At 46.2% G+C, this 25,497-nt stretch overlaps 1 protein-coding gene across 4 annotated transcripts in view; it reads right to left on the bottom strand.

Annotated features, from left to right (window-relative positions):
- LOC121062937 (uncharacterized protein C18orf25-like) overlaps positions 1-22,213 on the bottom strand; it is a 65,539-nt gene extending 43,326 nt beyond the window's left edge. For 2 of the 4 annotated variants that reach the window (XM_040543249.1, XM_040543248.1), the window contains exon 1: positions 22,051-22,200. The gene's annotated coding sequence lies outside the window, so the exon portion shown is untranslated. Of the gene's footprint in view, positions 1-22,050 lie in introns of all 4 variants that reach the window. The other 2 variants (XM_040543247.1, XM_040543246.1) reach the window with 2 other exon arrangements.
- Between the last annotated feature and the right edge of the window lie 3,284 nt (positions 22,214-25,497).

Raw genomic sequence — 25,497 nt, 5'->3', positions numbered from 1 at the left:
TCCTTATAAATTACTTCCCGTACGGCTAATTCCCTCAGGTACTGAATTCCCTTCTCCATGGTGGTCCACTTGACTGGTAGACATACAAGTTCTTCCTTGAAGGGATACCTTTCCTTCACAGCTAACGGGAGACGCCTCCAGAGGCTGTGAGATCGTGCTCCATCTCCAATTGCTTTGTCAATGCTTGCATCTCTAGCAAGGGATCCCAACCGCCTGGCTTCCCTGCCCTCTAATTCCACACAATTGGCTCCAGTGTCCCAGCACCGGAGCAGCCAGGTGACAAGCTGTTCACCTATACAGCGACCAAAATCTTTTCGCACATCTCGTAGCTCACGCTGGTATAGGGTTCGGGTAGTTACTGTTGACTTACTGACATCCTCATCCTCATCTTCATCCCCCTGCACACTTGATGGCCCAGCCTCGTCTTCTCCAGACCCAGACTTAGCAGAAGACTTTCTGCGTTCTAAACGACCTGAGTCTCTATACCATTTTTTCACCTTTTCTACAGGGGCAACTTGCACTGCTACAGTTCGTTTCTCCGACCCAGCCACAGGGTCTGCCACAGGGGTTGGAGTACCCTCTGCAGGGGCAACTTGCACTGCTACAGTTCGTTTCTCTGACCCAGCCACAGGAGTGGGAACGGCTGCGGGAGCTGGAGCCGGGACGGCTGCAGGAGCCGGGACTGGAACGGCCGCAGGGTCTGTCACTAGGTTGATAGTAGCATCAATTGCAGCTCGATAGGCACAAGCCAGACCCCAGCACGCCACAGTGATTTGTGTCACTTTGGAACTGCCAGAGTCATGACACCTTTTTTTCAAGCATTCTACCAGTTTTTTAGGATTTTGCAGTTGTTCAGGGGTGAATGTCCAAAACACTGGAGGTGCCCACTGCCCTAGAAACCTGCCCATATCCTCCCACACTCCCTGCCACTCGCAAATATCCCGCCTCAAGACAGATCTCCGGATGAGATTCCTAAGTAGTTGTTTAACCTTAAACAAAACCTGAAGCGCATTCAGGAGACATAACAACAAGAACATGCTGGTCTGAGTATCCCAAGGATATTCAACATCTTGGAGAGCTACCGTAACTAGCTCGGGGGATAAGAGGGTGGTGAAGGAGGAAGGGAGAGTGAACAGGTAGGAAAAAATATCTTCCCCTGTCCCCTCCACAGATTGACTCCCTGACGAAAAAAGGCAATAGGTGTAATTGCTAATAGTTTCTGAGATATGGTTTCCGAAGTATAGAGTCGACGACAGTGCTGAGTACAAATACCAGGTTAGGGTCATGACCAGAAATCTCATCATTTCATAAGCCATCGTTACACCACACAGTACCATAACAATCTTAAACCAGGGCCCGGAAAGGATAAACAGCACGACAGGGAGCACATACAGAAAGTAACTTGCTATAAAACTCAATTTGGGAAACAGGCACAGCAGACTTGAGATTAAGGCAATCAACATTGTGACTAGCAACTATTAAGCAGGTCGAATACTTATACCAATTTTAGTTTAACACACTCTGGTCAAATCTGTCGATATCTCAACCCTTCGAGCCCCACGTTGGGCGCCAAATGGACTGTTGTGGTTTAGCCCGGCTGGCAGTCAAACACCACACAGCCGTTCGCTCACCCTCCCCCCTCCCTCTCCGGGATGGGGGAGAGAAACGGGAAAGTGAAGCCTGTGAGTTGAGATAAAGACAGTTTATTAAGACAGGGAAAAGAATAACAACAATAATAATAATAGTATTAATAGTAATAATGTGTACGAAATAAGTGATGCACAATGCAATTGCTCACCACCCGTTGACCGATGCCCAGCCTATCCCTGAGCAGCCGGCCCCCCCTCCACCCCGGCTAGCCACCCCTATATATTGTTCAGCATGACGTCAGATGGTATGGAATACCCCAGCCAGAGAAGTGTCCAAAGTATTGTTGAATGAAATTACACCGAGATTTGGTGTACCCTCAGTAATGTCATCTTACAGGGGACCACACTTCACTGCAGAACTGACCCAAGAAGTCAGCAAAGTGCTGGGGATTGATTGGCAACAACACACTCCGCATAGGCCACAGGCAAATGGCCAAGTGGAAAAAATGAATCATTTGATAAAAGAACAGATTGCTAAAATCTGTCAAGAAACCAATATGTATTGGTAAAACTAAGCCCCTTTGAGATATTGTATGGCAGGCCTTACCAAATGCCATACAAAGGAGAAGTTCTGACAGAAGCAGGAAACCAGTATTGACTTGCAGAAATCAGACACTATAACCTGGGAACAGTTATAAAGCAGGTATGTTTATTCAGCGCTGTGCACACACACCGGACACAAGGGGGATAGCTCCACCTAACTTGCGCACCAACGGTTACTGGCAGCATGCTTATGTTAGTAGGACAAACACATATTCATTTCCCGTAAGTCTCTTGTATATTCATCAGGTTTCCGAAGAATCATTAACATAGGTTCCATCTCTATTTGTATGCGTACAAATACGCATACAAATATGACCTTGGGTGGTCAGTCATCTGGCATGCTCTGGTGGTCTTTTGTTGAAGGCCAGAAGCCTTCCTTGCTGCTTATCTTCTGGCCTTTCCTCTCTTTGACAGACTTCATCAGTCAAGCCAGTTCTTGCTGGTTCCATTATCTATGCATATGGTCTTTTATTCCCTTATTTTTGGGTCGTTAACATACAATTGTGCTAGCTAAGACCTACAGGAATCAACATCCTTTATCTTGTTCCCTGTCTCAATATTTGCAACAACATATTATAGTTTTGGGCAAGCAACTAGAACAAATCAATAAGAACGTTTTAGGCACTAAACCTTTTATTAGCCTTCCAACGGGGAGTATGCACATTAATAAATAGTAGTTGCTGTATGTATGTAAATAAGGCAGGACGAATTGAGACGGATCTCAAAAATATTTGGGAAAAGACCAAGATCTTACATAAGGTAGTTCAAGGTGACACCTCGTGGGGTTTTCGAGAATTATGGAACAAAATGACCTCCTGGCTACCCAACTTTTCTTGGCTTAAGCACTTGTTTATAGGAATACTGACCTTGCTTTTATTTGTATTCTTAACCTGTGTATTGGTACAGTGTGCATTTTGGTGCTGTAGGAAAGGACTAGATGATTATGAAACCTGTAAGTGTAACCGAATCAAGCATCAAGTAGAATCATAGAATATCCCGAGTTGGAAGGGACCCATAAGGATAGACACAGACACAGATTTCTAGGTTGGAAGAGACCTCAAGATCATCGAGTCCAACCTCCGACCTAACACTAAGTACTCCACTAAACCATATCGCTAAGCTCTACATCTAAACGTCTTTTAAAGACCTCCAGGGATGGTGACTCCACCACCTCCCTGGGCAGCCCGTTCCAATGCTTAATAACCCTTTCGGTAAAGAAGTACTTCCTAACATCCAACGTAAAACTCCCCTGTCGCAACTTTCGCCCATTCCCCCTCGTCCTGTCACCAGGCACGTGGGAGAATAGACCAACCCCCACCTCTCTACAGCCTCCTTTAAGGTACCTATAGAGAGCGATGTGGTCTCCCCTCAGCGTCCTCTTCTCCAGGCTGAACAATCCCAGCTCCCTCAGCCGCTCCTCGTAAGACTTGTTCTCCAGACCCCTCACCAGCTTGGTCGCCCTTCTCTGGACTCGCTCGAGCACGTCCATGTCCTTCCTGTAGCGAGGGGCCCAAAAGTGAACACAGTACTCGAGGTGCGGCCTCACCAGAGCCGAGTACAGGGGCACAATCACTTCCCTAGACCTGCTGGCCACACTGCTTCTTATACAGGCCAGGATGCTGTTGGCCTTCTTGGCCACCTGAGCACACTGCTGGCTCATATTCAGCCGACTATCAACCAATACTCCCAGGTCCTTCTCTGCCAGGCAGCTTTCCAGCCACTCATCTCCCAGCCTGTAGCTCTGCTTGGGGTTGTTGCGCCCCAGGTGCAGGACCCGGCACTTGGCCTTGTTGAACTTCATACAGTTGGCCTCAGCCCATCGCTCCAGCCTATCCAGATCCTCCTGCAGAGCCTTCCTGCCCTCGAGCAGATCGACACACGCACTTAGCTTGGTGTCATCTGCAAACTTACTGAGGGTGCACTGGACGCCCTCATCCAGATCATCGATAAAGATATTAAAGAGGACCGGCCCCAGTACCGAGCCCTGGGGGACACCACTGGTGACCAGCCTCCAACCAGATTTGACTCCATTCACCACAACTCTCTGGGCCCGGCTATCCAGCCAGTTTCTAACCCAGGGAAGCGTACGCCAGTCCAAGCCCCGCGCAGCCAGTTTCTTGAGGAGAATGTTGTGGGGAACGGTGTCAAAAGCCTTACTGAGGTCAAGGTAAACCACATCCACAGCCTTTCCCTCATCCACCAAGCGCGTCACTTTGTCATAGAAGGAGATCAGGTTCGTCAAGCAGGACCTGCCTTTCGTAAACCCATGCTGACTGGGCCTGATCGCCTGCTTGCCCTGCAAGTGCCGCGTGATGACACTCAAGATAATCTGCTCCATGAGCTTTCCTGGCACTGAGGTCAAACTGACAGGCCTATAGTTCCCCGGGTCTGCCCTCCGGCCCTTCTTATAGATGGGCGTCACATTGGCTAGCCGCCAGTCAACTGGGACCTCCCCCGATAGCCAGGACTGCCGATAAATGATGGAAAGCGGCTTGGCCAGCTCCTCCACCAGTTCTTTCAGTACCCTCGGGTACATCCCATCCGGCCCCATCGACTTGCGCACATCCAAGCTCCGGAGCAGGTCGCCAACCATTTCCTCATGAATAGCGAATCATCGAGTGATGAATAGCGGATCATCGAGTCCAACTCCTGGCACCACACGGGTCTACCCAAAAGTTTAGACCATGTGACTAAGTGCACAGTCCAATCGCTTCTTAAATTCAGACAGGCTTGGTGCAGTGACTACTTCACTGGGGAGCCTGTTCCAGTGTGCGACCACCCTCTCGGTGAAGAACCTCTTCCTGATGTCTAGCCTGAACTTCCCCCGCCTCAGCTTGACACCATTCCCGCGGGTCCTATCACTGGTGACTAAGGAGAATAGATCGGCACCTGCCCCTCCACTCCACCTCCCAAGAAAGCTGTACACCGCAATGAGGTCTCCCCTCAGCCTCCTCTTTTCCAGGCTGAACAGGCCAAGTGACCTCAGCCGCTCCTCATACGTCTTCCCCCCTAGGCCCTTCACCATCTTGGTCGCCCTCCTCCGGAGGCTCTTCAACGGTTTTACATCCTTTTTGTACTGTGGTGCCCAGAACTGCACACAGTACTCGAGGTGAGGCCGCACCAGCGCAGAGTAGAGCGGGACAATCACTCCCCTCGACCGACTAGCGATGCCATGCTTGATGCACCCCAGGATACGGTTGGCCCTCCTGGCTGCCAGGACACACTGCTGGCTCATATTCAACTTGCTGTCAACCACAACCCCCAGATCCCTCTCTGCGGGGCTGCTCTCCAGCATCTCGTCGCCCAGTCTGTACGTATAGCCAGGGTTGGCCCGTCCCAGGTGCAGGACCTGGCACTTGCTTTTGTTAAACTTCATGCGGTTGGTGTTCGCCCAGCTCTCCAATCTGTCCAGATCTCTCTGCAAGGCCTTTCCACCCTCATCCGAGTCCACAACTCCTCCAAGTTTGGTGTCGTCAGCAAATTTGCTCAAAACACCTTCTAGTCCTACATCCAAATCATTTATAAAAACATTGAAGAGGACTGGCCCTAAAATGGAGCCTTGAGGGACCCCACTAGTGACCATCCGCCAGCCTGATGTGGCCCCATTTACCACAACCCTTTGAGCCCTGCCCGTCAGCCAATTGCTCACCCATCATATGATGGTTTTGTTTAGCTGTATGCTGGACATTTTGTCCAGTAGGATCCTATGGGAAACTGTGTCAAAAGCTTTGCTGAAGTCCAAAAAGATCACATCAGCTGGTATCCCTTGATTGACTAGATGGGTGACCTTATCATAAAAGGAAATCCAATTTGTTAGGCAGGACCTACCCCTCGTGAACCCATGTTGGCTGGGACCAATGACTGCATTGTCCCCCAGGTGCGCTTCAATAACTTCAAGGATTATGTTCTCCATGATTTTACCAGGCACTGACGTGAGACTGACAGGCCTGTAATTGCTAGGGTCTTCTTTCTTACCCTTCTTGAAAATTGGCACAACATTTGCCAGCTTCCAGTCTACTGGGGCCTCTCCAGATTCCCAAGACCGTTGAAAAATAATTGAGAGAGGTCCCACAATGACGTCTGCCAGCTCTCTAAGCACCCTGGGATGAAGCCCATCCGGACCCATGGACTTGTATGGATCCAGGTGGAGCAGCAAATCCCGCACACGTTTAGGGTCGGTTGGGAGTTTGTCATTCCCACCATCATAGTCCTCCAGCTCAGGGCACCCTGGGTCCCGAAGCCCATCATCAGTGTTGAAGACGGAGGCAAAGAAGGCGTTAAACGTCTCTGCTTTGCCTATGTCCTTGTCTGTGAGGAGACCTTCCCCATCAAGTAGCAGACACATGTTTTCTCTGGTCCTCCTTTTTCTGTTCACATATGTAAAAAAAAAAAAAACCACAACTTATTGTCTCCCACAGACTTGGTCAGCTTCAACTCTAGTTGGGCTTTGGCCACACAAATTTTCTCCCTACAAACACGAACAGCATCCCTGTATTCCTTCCTCATCACCTGACCCTCCTTCCAGCAGCCGTATATTTTCTTTTTCCACCTAAGCTCCAGTAGAAAATCCCTGGTCAGCCAGGCCGGCCTTCTGCCCTGCCTGCTTGACTTCCGATATTTTGGAATCGCCTGATTCTGTGCTTTTAGGAGGCAGTGCTTAAAGATGGACCAGCACTGATGGACACCAATGCCTTCAAAAGCAGTTTCCCAGGGGACCTTGCTGACTAATTCCCTGAGCAGCCTGAAGTCTGCTTTCCCCATATCCAGGGCTGAAGTTTCGGTGGCAGTTTTCCTTCTGTCACCATAAATTCTAAACTCAACCACTTCATGGTCACTATGACCGAGACAGCCGCTAATTGCCACGTCCCCCACAAGACCTTCTCTGTTCTCCAGCAACAGATCTAGGAGGGCACCTTTCCTAGTTGGCTCTCTTAGCACCTGCACCAAGAAGTTATCATCTAGGTGCTTTAGGAACCTCCTGGACTTGCTTGTGTCAGCCATGTGGTGATCCCAGTTGATGTCTGGCAAGTTGAAATCCCCCATTAGGACAAGGGGAGTTGATCTCGAGGCATCTCTTAGTTCTGCAAAGAATAATTCATCAGTGTTTTCATCCTGGCCAGGTGGTCTGTAATAGACTCCCACAACAACATCCCCTTTATGTTTGTCCCTTAATCCTTACCCAGAGGCTCTCAACTTTGCCATCGCCAACTTGAAGTTCCACACAGTCCAGCCCATGCTTCATGTACATCACCACCCCCCCCACCTCGCCTACCCTGCCTGTCCCTCCTGAAGAGCCTGTAACCATCTATTGCGACACACCAGCCACAGGACTCATCCCACCAGGTTTTGCTTATGCCGATGATGTCGTAGCTGCGGGACTGGGCCAAGACTTCTAGCGCATCCATTTTATTCCTCATACTGCGTGTGTTTGTGTAGAAGCACTTCAAATGCACCTCCCTGCACGCCGCACCTTGTGGAACAGACCGGACCTCACTAGCACACAGTCCCTCTGATTCTAGCACACCATCCCTTAGCTCATCACCGGCGTGTGTGGTTTTATCCCTTTCCCCCTAGTTAAACTCTAGTTTAAAGCTCTATCAGCCCTGCCAACTCCTGAGCAAAAAACCTTTTCACCCTCTGAGAGAGGCGCATCCTATCTGGTGCCAGCAGGCCCGGTGTCGCATAGACCTTCCCGTGATCAAAAAACCCAAACTTCTGCCGGTTGCACCAGTCCCAAAGCCACGTGTTAATGTGACGAGTCCGTCAGCATCAATCCCCCCTATCGGAAGGGCAGAGGCAAACACAACCTGTGCCCCTGATCCTTTAAGTAGTCGCCCCAAAGCCCTAAAGTCCCTTTTGATCGCTCTCGGACTTCTCGTTGCTACCTCGTCATTACCAGCCTGAAAGACCAGTAGCGGGTAGTAGTTGGTGGGCCGTACCAGGCAAGTAACTATCCTAGCAATGTCTCTCACCCAAGCCCCAGGGAGGCAACAGACTTCTCTGTCGGTTGGGTCCGGTCGGCATATTGAGCCCTCTGTCCCTTTCAGAAGGGAGTCCCCTATGATGATAACCCTTGTTTCTTTCTTGACAGAAGATGTAGGGATGCAGGGGGTAGGTTGCCTTGCCTTAGGCACCCTCTCCAACTGGGACAGGCTTTCATCTACATCGTTGTTTTGACTGTCGTGTTCTAGAGCCTTTTGTATAATGGTAGATGGGAAGGCGAGGTGGGCAGGGACAGGGCTCACCTACCACCCCAAGCAGGAACCTGCCTCCAAGTAGAAAATGGTAAGAATTTTATGAAAACTTTGAATCAAGGAGGAGTGTTATAAACAAAAGAATTTGCTTAGGATAAAGAAGAGGGGGGACTTGAGACAGGGAACAAGTTAAATGATGGTGATTCCTAGATCTTAGCTAGCACGATTGTATGTGAACGACCCAAAGATAAGGGAATAAAAGACCATATGCATAGATAATGGAATCAGCAAGAACTGGCTTGACTGCTGAAGTCTGTCAAAGAGAGGAAAGGCCAGAAGATAAGCAGCAAGGAAGACTTCTGGCCTTCATCAAAAGACCACCAGAGTCCGCCGCAGGACCACCCAAGGACTCCACTATGCATGTGAATAGGGGCGGGAACCTACATTAATGATTCTTCAGAGACCTGATGAATATACAAGAGACTTACGGGAAATGAAATGAATACGTATTTGTCCCACTAAATTAATGTCCCAGTAAATAAATACGTATTTTTCCCACTAATACGTTGTTGTCCCACATAAGCATGCTGCCAGTAACCGTTGGTGCGCAAGTTAGGTGGAGCTATCCCCCTTGTGCCTGCGCAGTGGCAAATAAACATACCTGCTTTATAACCATTCCGAGGTTATAGAGTCTGATTTCCACAAGTCAATTACAAAGAATGAAACCAGTGCTCTCCCAGCAGCTGTGGGTATGACAGATTCTTACTCCAGAAGAACTAAGCGCCTCATAGCAGCTTGCTCTTAAAAGAATCACAGAATATCCCGAGTTGGATGGGACCCACAAGGATCATCAAGTCCAACTCCTGGGTTCCCAAAAGGCCACCCAAAAAAATTAGCCCGTGTCTGAGAGCAGTGTCCTAACACTTCTTGAACTCTGGCAGGCTCGGTGCCATGACCACCTCCCTGGGGAGCCTGTCCCAGTACCGAACCACCCTCTCAGCTAAGAGCCTTTAGTTCACTACTGACACATTTCACAGAACAGCCCAGGCAGTAAGGAACCTCAGAAGATCACCTGATCCAACCTCTCCTGGAAAAGGGAGCCTAGATAAGAATACCTAGCACAAAGCCCAGTCACATCTTGAAAACCTCCACTGATGCAGACTCCACAGTGTCCTCTTACTCAGAGTCCAGCAGACCATTTCTTTTTCCCTGCTTATGACTGTTCTTACACCAGTTCCAGCAACTGTTTACATTAAAAATATATATCTAGCAAAACATTGTTTTTTAATGCAATTTTAGCATTTAAAGAAAAAAAGGTTGAGCAACTCACCTCCTCACACCACTAGCCATTCATTCACAAGCTATAATTTGAAAAAAAAAAAAAAGAGAAATTGCACCTACAGTTTTGCAGAAAATGATATCAAGTATGTTTTGTGACTACCTGAAAGAAAAGTGCAGAGCTACAGATTAGTTACTTGTTTAGAAAACAGAGATAACTACAGCGGTCTGCCCAGAGGAAATATACCTTACAGCTCCAGTGTCATAGATGTCCATGTTTTCATCTAAATGATTTTAAATTTATATGGAACTAAAGAATACAGTGGCTCAAACTTACATAAACAATTATTTCCATCAGCAGTGGATTATCTCCCATTTACCCAAAGCAACTGAGCATGGGTAGAATAAAACGTAAATGAGGTATAGACAAATGTATACAACTTAGCCTAATAAAATTGTGTAAGTCAATTTTTATTTTTTTTTTTAATATTAAAAATGTAAACACTGGCAAGAGCTCTGAATCAAGCACTTGATAGACTATGTGTCTAAGGATAGGGGAGATGGGAAGGAGAAAAGCAGCACGCAACCTGGATACTGAGGAGCTAACCATAATCACAGAATCACAGAATTGTAGGGGTTGGAAAGGACCTCAAGAGATCATCGGGTCCAACCCCCCTGCCAAAGCAGGCTCCCCAGGTAGGCATCCAGACAGGCCTTGAATATCTCCAGAGAAGGAGACTCCACAACCTCCCTGGGCAGCCTGTTCCAGTGCTCTGTCACCCTCACTGTGAAGAAGTTCTTTCGCATGTTGGTGGGGAACTTCCTGTGCTCCATCTTGTGGCCATTGCCCCTTGTCCTGTCCCCACAAACCACTGAAAAGAGGTTGGCCAAATCCCTCTGTCTCCCACACCTCAGGTATTTATACACATTGATGAGATCCCCTCTCAGTCTTCTCTTCTCAAGGATGAACAGACCCAAGTCTCTCAGTCCTTCCTCATAGGGAAGATGCTCCAGGCCCCGTATCATCTTTGTGGCCCTCCGCTGGACTCCTTCCAGGAGATCCCTGTCTTTTTTGTACCGGGGAGCCCAGAACTGGACACAGTACTCCAGGTGAGGCCTGACCAGGGCAGAGTAGAGGGGGAGGATCATCTCCCTTGACCTGCTGGCCACACTCCTTTTAATGCTCGCCAGGATCCCATTGGCCTTCTTGGCCACCAGGGCACACTGCCAGCTCATGGTCAACCTGTCATCCACCAGGACCCCCAGGTCCTTCTTCTCAGAGCTCCTCTCCAGCAGGTCATCCCCCAGCCTGTACTGATACATGCGGTTGTTCCTTCCCAGGTGCAGGACTCTACACTTGCTTTTATTAAACCTCATCTGGTTTCTTCCTGCCCAGCTCTCCAGCATGTCCAGGTCTCGCTGAATGGCAGCACAGCCTTCTGGCACGTCAGCCACTCCTCCCAGCTTTGTGTCATCAGCATACTTGCTGAGGGCAGACATTATTCCCTCGTCAAGGTCGTCGATGAAGATGTTGAACAAGACCGGACCCAGCACCGACCCCTGGGGAACGCCGCTAGTCACAGGTCTCCAGCTGGACTCTGTGCCACCGATCACCACCCTCTGAGCTCGGCCAGTCAGCCAGTTCTCAACCCACCTAATATAATAATACCCAAGTCTACTTCATACTAACAGAATAATAACTTGGACAAACACCAAAGTTGTGCCCACTTGTGGCAGAGAATCACATGACTGAAGATGTGGAGTTCCAGTGACCGACCACTTCCAAATGTTTGCCTAAAACCTTTGCAGGTGTATCCACGTATTTGCCATGCCTTCTTTTCTACTCTAACCTGCTTCCTCGCCATTAACATCCAATCAGGCTTCTTAATACAGCAAACTCATCAGTGCCATTCTCATACTAACACTGTGTGGATAAGCCCAACAACAAAATGCCTAAGTAATTAAAAACTAATCAATCCACAGAATTAAACCACTATAAAAAAACCTAACTTGCATGATGACAAACAAGGATGTTTTCTGGACTTCCCAACTGCTGTCTTTTGCACTCCTCCACCTCCTCCCCAGGGATACCACACATTTTTAGAGGGAAATAAAAGGCATGTGCTAAGTATCACACATACCTCTGCGCTTAAAACAACACAAGTGCAACCAGGAGTCAATTTAACTCAAGACAGTTGACTCAGCGTTGTGTGGATGTACGTACACAATGCTCTAGAGCAGATTTTTCATAACACTGAGCCTCCCCCACATGGATACTGTGTAATTTATATAGTGTTCCTTTGAAAATGCTGCCCTGAAGCTGACTCATGAGCATACAATTCTACCTAGGGCACATTTCTGGGAGTGGAGTTGGCTCTTTATCAGATGATTCATAAATCAGGCCTGGTAGCAACCCTAAAGAATAGGACCCTTTCTGCAAGGGACATGGTAAGAGAACTGAGGTGTGAAACAAAAGAAGAAAGGATTAAAGTAATGCTCTGTTTCAACCGGTTTTGCATAAACAAACCGAGGTTAAAAATAGGCTGCTCCTACTGCAGGCTCAACAGGCTGGAAAATACAAATTATTCAAGGCGGAATAAAAGCTACAAGCATATGTATTAAAACAAAGGTTTGTCAAACATCCTTTGCAACCTTTAAAAGCAACATTTTTCATTGTTAATAAGAAACAAGGTTTTACATTTAAATACAGGTCTTCGCATTATAATGTTTAATACGCATATTCTGCCTCTTCCAAATAAACTATACAAATAAAATAACTACCAACTGTGATGGACAATAAGAATGTTTGTTCATTATTTTGCTACATTAAGAAGGGAACAAAGGGAGTTGCTCAAGGTTGGAATGCTGAGACATCCCCCAGAAACAGGATATCTCAGATACATGGCTAAGGGAACATTGTGTAAATAGTGGGTTGCTAAACCGATAACGTACTCCCCTGTCTTGAGGACTAATATAACCAAATAAGGAAGAGAGAGAGGGATGACTGCCTTCATCTGTGCGACCACCAGAGGGACAGAGACGACTCCCTAGCAACAACTGACGCAGCCGCGTAGAAGAAAGCCACGTAACCCCGGAAGAGCCTGATGATAAAAGGGGACTGCAAAAGGGGGAAGTTGCGCGCCGTTTGGAGGAGCATGAGCTCCCCAGCCGCCCAGCGCTGTTTTGCTTGCTGATCGCTTACTCAATAAACTAATTGACTTAATTCAAATTCTCTCTGACTAAGAGTAATTTATAACACCAACTATGGGTTAGTTTACAAGTTGACACAGACTTCCAGAAACATTCACCAGCTGCACTGAAATCCCACAAAAATCAGTCCTCGTAAAAATAAATCCATTAGCATACAGATAAAGGCACATTTACCCTTCTAAAATACTATTTCTTTCTCAGAGCATAACTGTTGGTTTTTTCAACTGCACAATGATCTAAAGTCTACAGCATTCTCTACTCCATAAATTACAGAGGGCATATTTTTATTAGTATCTGTTCCTAAAAATTTAAGGGTTTCACTCAGATTTTCCTTATTCTTTCAATAAAACTAGTGGTAGAAATCAATGCTAGGAGAGGCATGCTTCATTTCTTTTTCTCTCTGCCACATATCAGTGTTGTGGTTTAACTTGGTCACCAGCTAAACATCACACAGCTGTTCGCTCACCCTCCCCCCTCCCTCTCTGGGATGGGGGAGAGAAACGGGAAAGTGAAGCCTGTGAGTTGAGATAAAGACAGTTTATTAAGACAGGAAAATAATAACAACAATAACCTGTACGAAACAAGTGATGCACAATGCAATTGCTCACCACCCGCTGACTGATGCCCAGCCTATCCCCGAGCAGCCGGCCCCCCCTCCACCCTGGCTAGCCACCCCTATATATTGTTCAGCATGACGTCAGATGGTATGGAATACCCCTTCGGCCAGTTTGGGTCAGCTGTCCTGGGTCTGTCCCCTCCCAGCTCCTGCTGCATCCCTAGCCTGCTCGCTAGCAGGACAGAGCGAGAAGCTGAAAAGTCCTTGGCTTGGTGTAAGCACTGCTCTACAACAATTAAAACATCAGCATGTTATCAGCGCTCTTCTCATCCTAATCCAAAACATAGCACCCTACCAGCTACTAGGAGGAAAATTAACTCTGTCCTAACTGAAACCAGGACAATTAGCTTGCACAAGATCACCCTACTGAGGATAGCCATAGAGATGTACTATCTCTTTTCAAGATTTTTGAGTTTAACAAACTTTCCCATTTTACCTATCCGTTTCTATTAGTCAAGAGAAATGGAAGAAATGTATTCTGTGCTTCCTACGTTGGTTCATGCCATTTTAAATAAGCAAACCTCTTCTCCAGAAACATTGGTCCGTTGTTCTACTGTGGTCAATAAAGCAACTCTCACAGAAATGCCACATCTTAAACTGCTTGGAAACAACAGTAACACTTCAATCCTGATCTTCAGAGTCCAGATTTGCTTTCTATTAAGAACATTTATCTGTAAAAGCCTGAAAGTAATCACACATTGCATTACCCGCTAATAGCTCAAAAGGCAAGAGCAATGTAACTTTGAAGTACGAGACATCTCACTGCTGTCTCCAACAAAATCAAAGCAGATCCAGCACAGACAGGCACAAACAAACACTCTGTACTCTGCTGCTGTTGTTACTTGGAAGATGTGAAGCAGCAGTGAGTGCTGTGGGACACTCATACTGCAGCTCCACGAGCCCTTCAGCCTCTCTAGCAGCTCAGTGCCACTGTAAGGAGGCAGAACTGCCTACCTGCTGCTCCGTCTGCGATTCGACTTCCCAGAAGTAAGCTCCCCACCTTATCACAGGGCCAGTGGACTGAACGAGATCAGAGAATTGCAGTCCAGGAGAGCAAGGTGAGCAGCCTAACGCAAAGGACAGCAGTGACAGACCTGCAGCGAGGGAAAACACTGAACAATTCACCTGATCTCGCAAAATATCACCCCGTAATTAAACAACCCTTGACATGGGGAGCACAGACACACTCAGAGAGCGCTGTTTTGTCAAGTTCTGTACAACTGCTCCCTTCCAGTTAGGGGGCTGCCTGCCTCCCTGCTCCTGCGCTCCTCTCACAGCTGAAGCAGCAGAAGAAGGGAATCACCAGCAGCTCACAATCTCTTAAAGCTACCTAAAAGCCAAAGTCATTCAATGGACTAGCAATGGTATGAATTTATGACAGCCATCTGTCTTAAACAAAGATGAGTTAACAGACATATTAAGCAAATTTACAGTCTGCAAGTATTTTACAATCAGCCCATTTTACACATCTTTGTCACATGTTAGTATGGAGGGAGTAAACGCAAACCACAGTTCATGTATTTTAAAGCTTCAAATACTTTAATTCAATACCAATACCATGTGTGTTTTTTTTTTTTTCTAAAGCCAGTATCTTCCTGCCACATATGGCAGTGACATAACCATTTTATGGTCTGGACAGCTGAAGAACTAGGTGACAAACCCAGACCCTACACAAAGGCTGGAAAGGATCTATAAGCCAGACCCTCACCTCAAGTCATTTCCTCATCCACAAGTTATTAACATTAATTTTTTGATTTAACTATTAAGCTAGAAGTGCAAAATCTAAATGCTGTGATATGAAATTGCAGTAGGCATACTACTAAAAAAATAAATGGCATTAATACACTAAAGACAAAGTCATGCTGCATTCAATCAAATTATGAAAATTTTAGCAACAGTAGATATCAACTGCTCTTGGGCTGTTATTGACAACAAAGTCCCAAATTTTTTTTAAACCAGTAATCAGAGATACCAATTCATGGTAATTTTTTGGTGTCTAACAGATTGCTAATGTAATCTTTACACATCCAATATGCTCCACTGAAGGAAGCGCTCATGGCACTGCTCTGTTGTGACCTAAGGACTCAGTAAGCAACAGACAGCTCCAGCAAAAACAACCTGCTGCCTTCTCACTAAGGAAGTTCACCTGTGCTGCTGGACCGTAACCAAGACCACAGCTAACAAGACAGCCAAACTTTTAGTCTGTATTTTTACAAATCCTAATGCACTGCTCCTTATTTGAGGTTTCCTAAGAAACTACTGCAACAACAACAAAAAAATTCTCACAGGACACAGCAGCCATAGATGTCTGGACGCAGGCAGAATGCAAGAGACTGGGGCATGATCTGTTACGGAAGGAAAACAGAGCACGTAAGGAAAAAGGACAGTGCAGGAGAGGGTTAATTAGCTTTTGACAGCCAGCAGGTGAATAAATTAGTATTAGGTACACAGGTTGGTTCTACAACTGAACAAAAGCTACTCTGGGTATTTTTAAAACACAACTGACTGGGTCAGAAACCAGCTGCATGTGCATTATGAATAATGCTTTTAATGCTGTTTTTACTATCAGATACTTCCTAAAGTATTTATTTCCAGTTGGCATAGGTGAAGAAATTGGACCTTTGCTATGAGAGGACAACAGACAGACCAGGAAACAGACATTTATTTCCCACAACGTACAGAAGACTTTGCATATATTTGACTACAGGGATTAAATATCAGCATACCTAAGAGAATACCGAGTTACCAACTATAAAGAGAGCAAAAGAAAACTAGATGGTAGTTTTCATCAGTACCATGCAGGTATTAACAGAAAAAAAGCCCCACTTACCCTTAAATAAAAACACTATTTACCCCCAAATGATTTTTGTGTTACTGTTCTTTACTTAAGAAAAGAAGCTCATCTGGAAGAGCTTTCTTAAGAATAATGCTAATAGTTAGCAATAGAAGACGTATAAATAACATATATACAACCTTCCTAACAAAAGAGAAAGGTAGAAGAAAAAATAGCATTAAGTCTGGAATATTAATTAAATCCCATAGTGTTCATCCAACACAGCCTTATCGTTACTGTAGCTTTATGAATTCCATAGGAACAGTGAAATTCACTACAGCTGTTAAGTAGAACAAGCACTTTCATCTTATAATCCAAAAAAAGAGAAATCAATTGTCTTATCAAATCCACTTTTAAACTACATGAGGTCTATAGCTTCATAAGCCCTCAAAAATTATCTAACTACAGTATGATACTCACTAGATTTCCCTAGCTTAGTTTTGCTGTATTCAACAATTTCTGAAGTTTCTGTTATTATAGTGGGCTGATAAAGACTGTAGATCAAGCATGGCCTGGGATCCAAAGCCTGTGAATTGCCTTTAAGATGACTTACTAATATCAGTAGCTGGAGCCATGGAAAATAAAACTTCATCTGGTAGGTTTTTAAAAAAAAAAAAAAAAAAAAATCACACAAATATTTATTTTAACTCCTCATAGATTCTACACAATGCTGATCCAAAGGTATTACAAGCTTTGAAGGAACCACAGCTACTGACAACTCAAATTGTATAAGTAATTCAGCTCATGGGCACTGTTACCTACAAGCATGTTCTTTCCCACAGTGACAACTTCATTTCCAAAAGACATCCTGTGAAACACAAGGAGGCCTCAGGCTACCGAAATTTCATCCAACTTACTTCCTTAGCAGAGTCTAAAAAAACCAACCCTTATCTTACATTGTATTCCTAACAAGAGTACATGGGATTAATACACAGCTTCCTGACCCAGCCTTTATCACTCTTCTTCCCTAAAATTTTGCTTGTACCACGTTACTTAGATCTCTCTATAGCAAGAGCTGGCATTCATATCAGCCTTGAGAAGAGAAGACTGAGAGGGGATCTTATCAATGTTTACAAATATCTTAACTGTGGGAGACAGAGGGATTGGGCCAACCTCTTCTCAGTGGTTTGTGGGGACAGGACAAGGGGCAATGGCCACAAGATGGAGCACAGGAAGTTCCCCACCAACATGCGAAAGAACTTCTTCACAGTGAGGGTGACAGAGCACTGGAACAGGCTGCCCAGGGAGGTTGTGGAGTCTCCTTCTCTGGAGATATTCAAGGCCTGTCTGGACGCCTACCTGGGCAACCTGCTCTAGGGAACCTGCTTTAGCAGGGGGGTTGGACCCGATGATCTCTTGAGGTCCCTACAATTCTGTGATTCCCACAGAGCAAGAACTGGGAGAGTAAACTGAGGAGTCAGGAGATTTTCAGCTGATTAGAAACCAGGGTAACAGAGAACTGTGCTATCTTAATCTTATCTGGCTATCACGTTACGTTGCTTCTTTTTACTTCAGCAAGTTTGACAGGACTGTTGGAGCATACAGTGCAAACTGCTATCATGGAAACATAACATTCCCAATGAAAAATAAATTACTGAAATTGTAGAAACTACTCACAGACAACTGGCATTGCAAAGTCTGGCACTTAGCTATTCCCAGCTCTGCTACTGCGAGTCTCTTGGTCTCTATCCATTTTGAATGAATGGAAGTGAAATCTGCTTTCTCCGAAATAGTCTTGGAAGACTAATGACCAAGCACTGCGAGACAAGACATTACAGAAGAAGCGTGACAAGAACATTATCCAACCACAGTCAGTCTCTGCCTGCTCACTTTCAGGAAATTCTAAAGCATAAAAGCAGAAGAGCATCCTGCAGGACGCTGCAGAAGTCTCACTATGAAGTCAAAACTACGATCCAAGCATACTGAAACAAAAATGCTAGCTTGAGTCTTAACTACCTGCATTTAATTGAAGTGTCCACCTGTTCTTATGGTTTAAAAGCTCCCAGCTTGAGACCTAACAGCTTTTAGCTGTCTTCTGGGAGATGAGTATCACAAGGTGCAATATGGCCAAAGCCTGTACACTATTTTGCTAATTAAATCCATTTGTGAACATTCAAGAGGCAGGCTACATGTTAAAATTGATTACAAATACTTTCTTAAATAAAAAGGCATATTACGTTGGATCACTCTGAATCTAAAGATGACTCGCCACAGCCACGTTACTTGACCTCCCCATGCATTCAGTAATGCATCTGCAACGGTGTAACATCAACACCTCAGCTACTGAGCTGCATCTCATTTCCAGTCCTGAATGAGTAATTGGCATGTGCCTCAACTGCAGAAACAAAGTCACATCCGTGCAGAAATTACTATACCATACCAGCTCTACTCCTGCTCATCAGCCATGTGAAGAGGGAACACAAATAAGTGTGAACAAGCAACCACAAATTTCAATTCTAACTCTTCACAGTAACTGGGTGAGTGACACTGTATCAGTCACTCCAGGAAAGTTCAGAGATAGACTCTTGGGATAAAGCAACTGCAGAGGCTTACATTTATTCCATATCCAAATTTGTACTTCAAAAAAAGTTGACAGATATTGTTCTGTTTTTTTTCCCCTCAGAACTACCCATTTGTAGCAGTTACATCCTAGCTCCCAATTTGCAGACTCAAAGCAGTAATTTTCGCTGCAGCAGATCCCGGTGCCGTAACAGCTCAGCTGCCCCACAGCTACAGCACTGAAGTCAAAGGCACGAGCACCAGTTCTCCACTGAGCTCCGATTTGTGTGCTGGAAAACTGAGCCAGAAGTGGTTTCCTTGCTGTCCTGAACACAGCCTAAGCTGCAGTCTCAGAGTTGTAATTGTGCAGCAGCACTTCTTTATCCCAGAGCTCTTTCCCAGCCCCAAGCCCATCCCGCTCTCCCGCTGCAGTTTCATTTTTGGTTCCCCACTGCTACCCACAATGCACAAGTCAGCAAATGCTTTTTAAGTTCCGGTACTTCTTCCCAGGAGTGCCTCTTCTGAAGTGCGTTATGTGCTTGCTGCTACAGTACCAAAATCTTTCACTTTGATCTAGTAAACGTGTTATTGAGTCTGCTGCCCAGTTTCTGTCAACGTTTACAGGTTTGTAAGCCACGTGGTCAGCTGCAGACAAAAACGTAGAAGCAGAGACTTACCATAGACCCCATGCTGTCAGAAAGTACCATCAACCCACCACCTTTGAGATGTTACAGAGAAGAGACACAGGTTGCTTGGAACAATTTACTCATGTGAAAAGTTTCCAAGCTTTCAACGTTTTTAGTGTTAATATTTTGGCCAGAGTGTAATCAGACAGCTCACGCAAACTGAAGCCACCTCAGCGCAGCGTGTGGAGGCTCCCACCTCAGTAACAGACGTGTGAGCGAGAGGCTGATATCCAGGTGGGTCACAAATGGCACAAGCATCCTTGATGGAGCAGGGGGATGATGAGATCATACGTAAGAAATAGCGAAGAAAGTGAACAAAATCGGTTCTGACCTTGGAGGCGAGGTGAAAAAGCCTGCACTTTAAATGTAAACACCCAGCAAGGAGACAGGCGGTGAGGAAAAACAAGGCAATTATTTCTTGTTGTTCTGATCGAGTTACACCAACTTCTCTCCCTAACACTTAGCATTCAAAGCCCCTCATGATTCTCTATATTTACTCTTTGTTCATCCAATCTTATTTTACCTCATTAATCCCCACCTCCTCCCCACTGTCAACTGCCCATGCGATCTGCCTGTTTGCCAGACACACGCAGACATCCTTCCTACCCCTCCGTTATTGGTTACGGCACAGCTCGGCTTGCCTGTGTTGTGACCACCACGTATTTACCGTTCCTAACTGCCTTGCAGTCAGCTTTGGGTTTCTTCCCTTTTTGCTCCCCCCCATGGTACCCAGCTCGATGCATCCACTCATTTCCCAACTTGTTTTTTGTGCGCTTCGGGTTTTACCAAGCGGGCAGCCCTCGTGCAAGCACAGAGGGCTGCACCACGATGCACATCGTGCGCAAGACCACATGAGGAAATAGTCCTTTTCTCTTCCTGATTTCTCAGGAATTTCTCATCACTCCTCTTTGTGAAGCTTACGTGCTAGCCAACTAGCAATTAGCTCGAAGAGCAAACAGAAATAGTCAACACATTATAATTAAAAATTCAAGTGCTTAAAAATGAGTCAAAAGTGTTATTCTCATACTTGAGCACAAATACCAGCTGCTTATACTCACGTACTGCCTTCCCTCACTCCCTGTCCCTCCTCCTAGCCACCCAGACAAAATACCAGCCTTGTTGGTATGCCAGAACCACAGAAAGCAACCTTTTATTAGCTTTCAGTGTTTACCTGTAATCTGAACTCCATGTGAGGCATTTGGGTTTAGCAAACACACCTCATGAGCAACTTCCTGTTCTCCTTTGAGGTCGTTACAAACTTATTCCCTCCACAAAGGCAGCTTTCCCTCCTCCAGGGCAGCAGGGGAAGCTGCACTGCTGGCACTGCCTGACTTCAGCTCTTCTATCAGAAACGGCGATTACAGGCACGAAGAGAGGCAGGAGGACCACACAATGAACACCTCAAAGGAGCACCATACCCAGTTTCCACTTATTTGGAGTATATAGTATATCACCAAGGTCAGACCTTAAGTTTATTAATCGATTTAGGCAACTTAATATACTTTAAGACAAACATTTTAAGTGTAAATGTTTGTCTGCTGTTCTAAGGAGACAGAAAATAAATTTGCACTTTTGCACAAGTTTTTAGCTTGAAAACTGTAAGTATCCTATCCTGTGAGACTGCTATTTGGCCTCATGCTTGACAAGTACCAGAAAAGACTTAAAACCAAATAAAATCTACTTGGAGGGGAGGTGTTTAAGAGAAAACTTACATTTTTAAGGAGACGATTACAGGTTCAAAGCTTTACTGTTCATTCATTTTTAAAAGCCAGAATTACAAGCCAGTAAAAAAAATATATATATAACAGGACTTACACTTATGCCACAACCTCTCCACATCCAAGTTGTTACAGCCTTTGAGGTGCAGCGAGGTACTCTATGCTGGTTTAAAGCATGCAGGGAGTTGCAAGCAAGACCTCGTTTAACTCAGTTATCGCAGTTAGGGCTTCACAAAGATACCTACAGACATCGACACGCGCAGCCGGATCCCGCCATGAACAAACCAAGACGTAAGCACAACGAGGAGCTGCCAAGCAAGGCTGAAAGCTCCCTGCCAGCTGCACAGCCACCCAAAAAAAGGAGGGGAGACTTTCCAGAGCAGCCTCGTAGGTGTTTGCCTGATAGCCTCAATGCAAAGCTGTGATACTGAAACTGGTGAAAGTGCTTGGCTGCTGCAAGCTGCTCAGTCTGCCCCTCTTTTTATTTAAAGAGGAACAAGTGACAGAGTTAAACTTTATATTCTCCTTGCTCAAAGCCACAGCTGCACCCACTACGCCTCGTGAGCCAGCTCGGGCTGGGTGAGCGATGACACCACAACTTTTCCCCAAAAAAACACCCCCTCCCACATCACCAAGGAAAACGAGGCCACATACAGCAACGGCGGGGCGCGCAGCCCCAAACCTCCGCTTCCAAAAGTTGTGCTTCTTTCCCCAAAATCACCCCCGGGGGACAGCGCCCGTAACCCCTCGGGGGCGACACCAGGACGGGACACGAGGTAACGTCGGCAACAGCGGCCGAGCCCGGCCGCTCTGCCCGCACTCACCTGGGCGCTGAGGGCCCCTCCAGGCCTCCCCCCCGGGGGGCAGCGGCTGAGGCATGGACGACCGGAAAGAGCCGAGGTTTCCCCTACGCCCCCGACGCCGGAGAAAATGTCCTCGGAGGCCACCGGACTCCGCCGCCCGCCGTCACTTCCGCAGCCGGAGCAGGCGAGCGCCGCGCAGAGCGGCCGCCGCCCCGCAGCGCCTCGCCGCGGCGGAGGCCGGCCATGGGGAGCGGCCCCAGGCCTCGGGCCTGGACGTGGGGGGACTGGGGTCAGGGTCGGCCCTCGCCGGGGCTCACAGCAGCGGCCCCCTCAGGGAGCCGCTGAGCACCGCCGCCGGCCCCCCGCTGCCTCAGTGCAGGTGGTGAATGTGGGGAGTGAAAGGAGAGCAACGTGTTTGGGAATAAAGGGTTCTGCTGAGAGAGGGAGTTAGGAGAATCTTAGCAAATACAGATAGAGCGCTGACAGTATCAAACTAGTGGATGCTGCTTAATGTCTTTGCTAACTATAGCATATTGTGCAAATTAACTAAATCAAGAAGCCTTGGGCCCCTTACTAAGGTTAGTCTCTTGATAAGAGTGTGAGCCTGATTCATGGAAGAACTCTACAACTCAAAGCAAATGAGTTATAAAGTAGGTATGTGGTTTATTTTGGTGCCGGGCACATGCGGGATAGCTCCCAAAGGCACGTGCACCTTAACACGGCAACTTGGTTTTGTTATATGCAGTAAAGAGTTACATATGCATGAAGTTTCCCAATATGCCTATACATATGCACAACCTATCCCCGCTTTGTATTAAAATTAGCTCCAAGAAGTCATTTCCATAAACTCCTCCTGTTTGTGCTTGCGCAGTGCCTTCTGGTGGTGGTCGTCAGGGGGTCCTGGGGATGAAGGTTGATAACTCCTCTTCATCACCACTAGTTGACCTCCTGCCTTTGTGCAGACTCAGCTGCTCCTTGGCTCTTGTCCAAACCACAAGGTCGGTCTCAGCTGGTTTTTGAGACAGGTTCCCCATTTTTGTCAGGAAACATCCTCTGTGAGGGGCCCCGAGACTCCCTGTTTTGGTTAATTTGCACAGTAGTAAGCAAAGACACTCAGCAACATCTACTTTTAATGTGATTAAGCAAGCCCACATTCTTCCATTCCTGGCTTCAATAATAACAATTGTTTTATTTAGAAATCATTAGTGCGATTAAGCAAACCCCCATTCTTCTATCCCTGGCTTCAGTCCCTCCTTTTCTAGAAGATCAGTAAATTCTTTTACTCGCAGCAAAGATTCCCCACTTGGTACTGATCACTCAGTGCCATACCGTGGACACGCGACAAAGAAGTCAGCGTGGCTATCCGGTATAACATTCTCCAGTTCCAGATTAGTATAATTACAGACAATACAAGACTTATACCAACTAAGATCAATATGACTGTGATCTGGTGACACAATGTATTGAGAATGCCATTTGCTGTTGGTGACCACCCGAAAAGTGTATCCCACCAGTGATGACCAGCATCTTGTTTAGATTGTATTGTTAGACCTGATCAACTGGTGGGATACCACTGGTGCCAAATATAAAAATCACACCCGACAATTCTAACAAAGTTACAAATACAAAAGTTAGAATGATTTCTGCTAGGGAGAGTTATATTCTCCTTATCTACTTCTACAAAAGCACAAGCAGTTCTTAAACACACACAGCCTTGCAAACATCTTGCTCAGCGTCAAGACATACGTCCTGAGCGTCAATTGTGTTGCTTTCACAGATAAATCCTTGTTGTTCCCGGGTAACACATGATTCCAGATTTATAGTCTGCCATTTCCCACTCTCCATCCGTGCCCATGTTCTATGCTCCGAAGGACAGAGCACTGTCTCCTCATGGTTTAATCCTAGTGCAATGATGGGGTGGATAACATAAACTGTGGCATTACGTATAGTAAGCACAAAGGCAGTAGCCATGTTAACAATGGGATCGTAGGTAAAATTTACCAGAGTCCACCAAGATTGGAACTTCCTCTCAAAATCATTGGCATTGTCTCAAACAGCCTTTCGGACTTCAACCAGGAAAATGCCTTCACTTCCTTCCCTAATGATCTTAATTGCGGTGAAGGTAGTAAGGAGCACCTGGTATGGTCCTTCCCACTGTGGTTTCAAAGTTTACTCTGCAAGAGACTTGACATATACATAATCTCCAGGCTGTATGTCATGCACCGGTCCATCCAGCTCTCTACTCTGAGTTCCAGCCACATGTTTTTCTATTTCTCTAAGTTGCTTACTCAAAGCTACCATACCAGTAGTCAGCGTCTCTTCCTCAACCTGGGTAGACATTCCCTTCTGGACCCCGTATGGTTTCCCATAAAGCGTTTCAAAAGGACTTAATTTTTCTTTAGTTCGGGGCTTAATCCGAATCTGCAGCAATGCTAGCGAGAGAGCTTGGGGCCAGGGCAAGTTAGCTTCTTGCCCTAACCTTACAATTTGTTGTTTGATCAAATGGTTCATTTTTTCCACTTGGCCACTCGATTGAGGGTGGTATAGAGTGTGGAGTTCCCAATCTATGCCCAAATGCCGACTAATTTGCTGTACTATTTTTGAAATAAAGTGTGGCCCCCTCTCTGAGGACATGGTGGCTGGAACTCCGAAGCGTGGTATTATTTCTTGTAACAATACCTTGGTTACCTCTCGGGCTTTGGCAGTTCTAGTGGGTACCACCTCTGGCCAACCTGAAAAGGTATCCGTTAATACCAACAAATATCGATACTCCCCTTTTCTTGGAAGTTCAGAAAAGTCAGTCTGCCATTGTTGTCCAGGCCCAAGGCCTTTCCCGATTTGGCCCAATTTCGGTTTGGGGGTATTTTTGGAGTTGGTCTGGAGGCAGAGGTCACATTGTCGGGTTACTTGAGTGACAGTGGCATACAAATTCCTAGCCGTAATTTTCCCAATCAGATAGTTATATAGGGAATTTATTCCCCAATGAGTTTTCCAGTGTTCTTCCCTTACTAGCGACCATAGCAAATTAGAGGGGATGACTAATTTCCCTTTCCCTTCTTCGGTAATAGCCCATCCCTCTTGGTTATACTCTCCCTTTTGACTTTCGATTAATTTTCTGTCCTTTTTGTTATATACTGGCTTACCTTCAAGGGGAATCCGCCCATCTGGGATTAGGGTTCCCTCAGTTGCTTTCTCACCTTTTGCTGCTTCTTTTGCCTCTCTGTCTGCCAGATCGTTTCCTTCCTCCAATTCTGAGCTCACCTTCTGGTGTGCCTTAATATGCATGACTGCTACCTTTTCAGGCAGCTGAACTGCTTCCAATAATCGCATTAGCTCTTTTGCATGTCTGATGTTTTTCCCTTGCGAGTTCAACAGTCCTCTTTCTTTCCAGATGGCTCCATGTGCATGTACAACCCCAAATGCATATCTTGAGATGTATATTTTCTTTCCTTTTGCTATTTCTAAGGC

The sequence above is a fragment of the Cygnus olor genome, assembly GCF_009769625.2.
Source record: "Cygnus olor isolate bCygOlo1 chromosome W unlocalized genomic scaffold, bCygOlo1.pri.v2 SUPER_W3, whole genome shotgun sequence".
NCBI classification, from domain to species: Eukaryota; Metazoa; Chordata; class Aves; order Anseriformes; family Anatidae; genus Cygnus; species Cygnus olor.
Note: the sequence above shows the minus strand (reverse complement) of the source record. Positions and strands in the feature narration are given on the sequence as shown.